Below are 7,261 nucleotides of genomic sequence, written 5' to 3'. Positions count from 1 at the left end.
GGTCAGGTTATGGCACAAAGGAAACTACTTCACGGCCGACCCTCCAGGTCGCCATAAAAGAAATAAGGGTCTGTCTAGCACATCAAAGTGACTCAATCGAACTAGAAAAAAAAATACTTACACGAATCTTAGCGCAAAATGAAGATAGGAACCATAATAATAACCGGGCGAATAAGGTTTGAAGTACATTATGTAAGCCGCTCAACAAATCAGAAATTTTCCTCCTAAGAAGATCTAGAAATTTTCCTCTTATCAATGCTGCCTAGTGCGCGGACATCGGTCCAGCAACGAACTGCCGGCCGCCGTCCATGTGTTCGAAGAAATTGATCATGTCCCCGTCCTCCATCTCGAGGTCCGCCGGGGTCTTGTTGCCGCGCAACCGTACGCCCTCGAACAGGAAGACGCCGGTGCCGTACGTCACGTCGGGCACCTTGTGGTACCACGCGTCCAGGAGGACCTGGAGCTTGTCCGTCCTGCTCATGGTGTGCCGGAGCACCTTCTCCTGGCTCACCACCTTGATCGTCACCAGCAGGGGCTTCACCGCCGCCTTGGAGTCTCTCCCGCTTGGCGGCGACATGGCTTGGAGTTCTGTTGCGTGGAACGGATGCCACGAGGTAGCCTGGATTTATAAAAGTTAGCTTTGATTTGCTTCCTAACAACCGTTTCCAAATCTCAACTCCGATCAATGCGCCCAAGGGAAATCCCTTATTTCTGGGAAATAATCTGGTCTGTATCCAACAAATAAATGTATAGTAGGAAACCCATGAATTTCCCTGGCCAGCAGGGGCCTGCATGCAGCGATCCACTAGGCAAAGTGCATCTAGAGGCCCGGCAAATCTCAAATCAGACCCAAGTCCCAACTATGAACTGAGAAGAAAAGGTAAGAGGATCCATGTTAAAACTCCTCCATTTATAATCAGATAGCGTACATGGATTTTGACAGAGATTTACACGGAATTTAGATGCTAACTTATCTGTTCCGATCCTTATTAGATTTGCTAGTAAAGGTCGGCCGGGCTATAGTAGACATCAGACAAGCTTAACCGGGAATGCTAGGATGGCTGACCCAAGAAATTTGCACCGAAGATTGTTTGATTGCACCATAGGTAAAACGACTGATCTCCCTCCCCCCCATCTAAAAAAGAAGTTAGTGCCAAAGGGGAAATTATATGAGATATCTATGTCTTTATATTATTTATACCTCTATAAATATAAAAGACCAAAGCTGAAGATCCAAATAATCTTGGTCATCTAACCATGTTAATCAAACGATCTAGATTGCTCCAATGGTGAGTGCTCGAAATCTTTAGCGTGCAATTAATAGCATACGGAATATCAATATTTTCCGCTAATCACATAATTAACATGCAATTAATATTCTACCAAATATAAACAGGTAATTAATATTCTATCAAAAAATATCAACATGCAATTAATATTCTATCAATTGTCAAAATATCAACGTGCATTGCATGTACTCATTTACTAGTTATACAAAAGGAGCAAATCCTACGATCAAAATAGCTCACATTGAAAAATCTTTGCACGATTAAAATCGTGCAAAACATGTATAAAAATAATTTGAATCCAAGAGCCCCTTCTTAGTTGAATGAAACAGTCGTAGAACGAATAAAAAGGTGCAGGTGGAACAAATACAAAAGCTGTTTGGTAAACACTGAAAATCTTAGAAAAACATCAATATAGTACTTCTCTACGCATATACAATATGAATAAAAAAAATTAGTTGATACTACTTTTGTAAGTAAACGTATAAAACACTAGCGGAACAAGAACGAAAGGCAAACAACATAGCACTAAGAATAAAACAAAATAAACGAAAGCAAAATTACACACAACATTTTTTTTAATTCAAATAACTCACCATAAAAGAAACCACTGTTCAAACATATGACAAAATAGATACTAATGAGCACTCCCAAAAAACCAGATAATAATGATAATACATGAGCGAAACTAGTTCAAAAAATCTAATATTTTGAGCCGCTCACGTCAGAAATTTCCTTGAAATAAGATCTAGCAATACAAATTCTGCAAGAGACATATGCTTCAAGTTACAACAACTCCGCCTAGTGCGCAAACATCGATCGACATACTACATAGATCCAACAATGAATGGTCCAGCTCCACCATCCATATGTTCAAAGAAATCAAGCATATCCCCGTCCTCCATCTCAAGGCCCACCGGGGTCATATTTCTGCGCACCCGCAAGCCGTCGTAGAGGAAGACGCCGGTGCCATATGTCACGTTGGGCACCTTGTGGTACCACACGTCCATGAGGACCTTGAGCTTGTCGGTCATCCTCATGGTGTGGTGGACCACCTTCTCCTGGCCCACCACCTTGATTGTCAACATTTGGGGCTTCACCGCCGCCTTCGAGTCCACCTTCTCACGGCCGCTGCCGGGCGGCGACATGGCTTCCGTTGTGTACCTGCCTCAGTGTATGTGTGCACTTTTGCGTGGTGTCTGTGTAGTTACATTCCGATGCGTGGAAATCGATGGGGTGAGGTGCTTATAAAGGGTATGTACATCTTGAGTCTTAGGTGGTTTGGTCCCCCTTTGATTTCTTCAATCCGATTCGAATCAACTCATATCTGGCGATACGATACGAACAAACAACCCTGTGTGACGGCACGTGGGTGTGGAGGATCATGACATTAATCATGCACCGCTGGCGCATCAACTGAGATTATACGGAGGATTTTATGATCAATGACGGGAGAAACACGTGCGGTGGTTAGTTAAATTTTTGGTTCGGATTTTGTACACCCCCTCCCCTCTGATTGGTCTCACACCCTTGGTACTCACACACAAGGCATATGGAGTGGACATGGATTGCCTACGTCTAGGCTTGCGATCATTGGTGCCACCAGTGCACGTGGCATCCATCGCATGGTGGTGCCCCTGCACCCCTCTCGTGCTTTTGTGTAAAATAAGAATATAGGTGTATGTCGATTCCCTTCCATAAATTCTAAAAACACTAAAGCAAAAAATCAAAAATGGAGGAAATATTTCATCATATCCAAAAATGCACAACATGTGCCAAAATCTAGACCCATCACTAATGCAAAAGTATATGGGAGACAGGGCAATCAATAGTGGCTTAACCAAAGCAGAGCATAGACAAATCTCTCCAATTCATCAGTGAAGGAATCTCCCATGCCTCGGTGGCTTCTTTCAGGATTGATCTGGGGAACCAAGCTGCTGATGATGAATCTCATGCACAAAAACTAGGAAATCAGTTCCATCATTCACAATGAATTACATCCAAATTCTTAATTCTTCATTTTGAACCAATTGTGGAAGACTTCACATCCTGCAATGCGAAACAAATATGACTGCAGGACACACTTATGATTTATGGAATTTGGTTGACAAACTATACCAAACAAATGTGGGGAGTGTGGACAAACCCATACCTCATTTCCCCTCTTGAGTTCATAGACTAATGGGCAATATGATTAGCAGCAACATATGTGAAATTCTGAACTCATAAAATACATATAACGGACAAGAAAACAAGATTAAAAGGAAAACCTCATACTGTGCAGCTGCTACCAAGTCAAAAGCCACATTTGAGAAAAATCTTAATCATTGTTGCATTTAAGAACTCTTTCGATGGTTACCTTTGAAGATAGAGTGTTTGCAACATTGTTTGGAAGAATCGTACACAACAAAAACCAGCATCAATTTAACATATATAGGTCATCCTATCACTAAAGTTAATCATAACTTAAAGTAAATCGCACAAGATATAATTATCATGTGCACTTCATTGCCATTGGCTGATTTTTCTGCCTCATTCCCTCCACAGCCATAGAAAAATGCCAAGCAGCCAAAACTGTATAAACATTCAAAGTCAAAATGATTGCAATTCCTCTGAAAACTTGTGACATACTAATTCTTCTATTTCATTTTTTTGAACCGGCCTTGCGAAAAACTTCCCAACCCGCAATGCAGATGTGATAGACACATCTATGTATTAACTAGATTGAATCCTATTTGATATATGATGTGCAAGAAATTGAATCAAATGGCATCGATGAAAGGATAACAAATTTTGGCATGAAACTTTTATCAAAAGAGGAAGCTTATTTATTTTATAACATATCAAAAGAAGTAAATGACCATAAAGTGAAGAACTCTTCGACAATGCAACAGCGAACATTAACATCTTGTCGTTAACGGAGGTTACTTGTAGTTTGATTTCATTCTAATCGCTTCCTTATGATCTAAGACAATCATTACAACTTATACACTATCATCGAAAGATGAAAGAGAGGAGACATTGAATTACTATAGGCCTAAAACACGATGTTGATGTGATTTTCATATGAAGATCAGCCTTAGAAACAAATTTAATGTTGTTTATGAATTTTAGGTGTCATGTAACCAAATTCTTTCCATAGAACCATGGTCCAACACTCGAGATCCCAAATAAAAACAATATAAACATAAATAGAAAACACAGAGGTCGCAAATCTGTAGGCATTTCAAATAAAACAATAATCAATTAGGAGGCCAAAAGAAGCATGTAGAATTGAAAACATTGGATTTAGACGTGAACATATGAAAGACATATGTACTAAAATAGAAAAATAAATGCGATGGAAGGTGTCACAGGGATAGTATTGGAATAGATGAAAAAAATACCAGAAGATGTCAATTTTTCTATTCAATTCAGGTAGATGAGAATGACTTGGTAACTAAGATTTTTTGGCTGTCTCCAGAAATGTGTTGGACTATGCAATATTTAGTGATGTTATATGATTTTTTAGCAGTGTGATGTTATATGATTTGACACCACATACATACAAATAGATGATGTGCGTCCGTTTGGTTCGATTGTTGGGGTTAATACTCACAACAAAACTATTCTGTTTGGTGCCACACTTGTTGTGATGGAATTGTTGACACTTTTGGTGGATTTTTGGAACTTTCTAAAAGTAACATTGATATTTGTGACATAACGAATTTATAAGTGCGTCGAACAAACTGTTTGGCAGGTGTGGACTATGTGAAAATGCATGTCTACAAAGGATGTTTTTAAAAAGGAAGGGGGCACTAGTGTATAGTGTACAGGACGCGACTGTTATGATCCCGAGCTCATGTGTGCTCGGGTGAACAGTAAAATAAAAATTTAAAATAAATTCAAAAAATTGTTATTTTTTGTGTGAAACTTTGATAAATGTTCTGACCGCTTGCAAAATTTTATCACCAGATCACATTCATGTAAAATGTGGCAAAAACAATTTGATGCTCCAAAATTTTATTTTCAAACGCATTTTGGAGCACTGATTTTGTTTCTTTTTAGCTTTTAACACGAATATGATCTGGTGATGAAATTTTACAAGCTATGAAAACATTTGTCAAAGTTTCACACACACACACACACACAATCGGTTGTTTTCAAAAAAATTGATTTTATTGTTCACCCGAGCTCACATGAGCTCGGTATCATAGCAATACTTTCGATGAATACGCTCCCTACTCAAATGAGCACCACTGAAAGAAGTGAGAATATGAACAATGAATTGAAGAAATACAATAATATAAAATAGGGACAATTACATTTTAGCCCTTAACTCGAACCTACAACTCGGATTTACCCTAATTCCCAAGCCTGCTCAAATTTGCCCGTGTGACATTAGAAATGTCCTTCCATGCCGTTGTCATGCAATCAAAGGGCTTTGTTAAATGGTTTCACTTTCTTGGGTAAAAACACTGTTTGCCTTATTCAACAAGTGTGAGGGATTCCCCTTGGGTTATGCCACTGAATCTTCGCCGTGAACGGCTCATCTTTGATTAAATCCTGTGAATGTTTATAGAAGCACCAACGAAACCATTTGTTTTTCTTTCTCAACGTGCAGTTCAGAAACTGCAAATTTCTACTCATCCAACATGAAAGGCTCGTCCAGGTGCATGTGCATGAGATTAGCTCGCGACAGCTGCACGAAGTCCCATTTAAAACCAAGGTTCTAGCTAGTTGCACCATTGCCCATCAAACTTATGAAATGCTGCCACAGAATTTTGGCCTTTTTTTGATGCGATGCACAACATCACTGAAGAATTTCGACGACAAACCACAAGAACGTCAACCCCGAGAGGCTTTGGGTGGTTGAGTCTCCTCTGCCTCTTTAAGTTCCGTGGCTAGCAGTGGCCAGCATGCAACGATCGGCTAGGCAAAGTGCCTATATGCAGTAGTAAGTTAACAAAACGGGATCCAAGTAGAAAGCATTTCTGATACAAAAGGCAAAGGTCAGATCGGAGTTTCGATGTGGCAAATATCCCCATTTTCCGGGGGAAAACGCCTCAAAAGGATGGTGTACGAGCGCGCCAAAACTCACTTCTCTATGTACTACTTCCTCCGTTCGGAATTACTCGTCCAAGAAATGAATGTATCTAGATGTATTTTAGTTGTAGATACATCCATTTTTGTGACAAGTAATTCCGAACGGAGGAAGTAAGCTTTGATTCTTGTTGTTTAGTCATCCAGAGGACACCGGCCATGAAGCAGGCAGGACTACCAAAACCATATAAATCTCAAATCAGACCAAAGTCTCAACTATGAATTGAGAAGTTTGTGATACCATCCATGCAATTATGTACAACCAACATTACGCCAAGAAAAGAAAATACCAATGTTTCCCCCCAATGATGGTACAAAATGACTCCATTTCTGAAGCAGTCAGGCATGCTACAACGGCAGCATCAGATGGCACCGATACAGCCCTGGCAGCAGAACCAGGCCACCAGGATGCCCAGGAACGCGCCGGCGAAGACCTGCGACGGGGTGTGCCCTAGCAGCTCCTTGAGCTTCCTTTCGCTGATGGGGTGGCCTTGGAACAGGTCCTCAACGATCTTAGTGAGCACCTACATCATCATCAATCACAAATCATACATTTCAGGCAGGTAATAGGCAAACAACAGACGCTCATCGGCGGGAAAGATGTAGCCACGATATTTGAAGGATGGGAGGTGCCAAAGCAAAGCAAGTTAGTCACTTGGTTTGTATGTATCCGAAACCAAACGGAGAGAATTAGAGCGTGTCTGGTTGATGCCCTCGCACTGGCAATGCCACTTCAGTGTCATGAACTCAGAATGCGATAATCTACTCACGTACCCGTGACATGCCCGTGGATATAGAGCATTACTCGTTATTGCAAGGTGAGGCGTGGTGTATCAACAAAGCAATGGAATGGCAATTTGAGCTGCTAGCTAGTCACTACAGATTTATGAAGA

Source organism: Triticum dicoccoides, chromosome 1B, assembly GCF_002162155.2.
Source record: "Triticum dicoccoides isolate Atlit2015 ecotype Zavitan chromosome 1B, WEW_v2.0, whole genome shotgun sequence".
Lineage (NCBI taxonomy): Eukaryota > Viridiplantae > Streptophyta > Magnoliopsida > Poales > Poaceae > Triticum > Triticum dicoccoides.
This window is presented reverse-complemented; position numbering follows the sequence as displayed.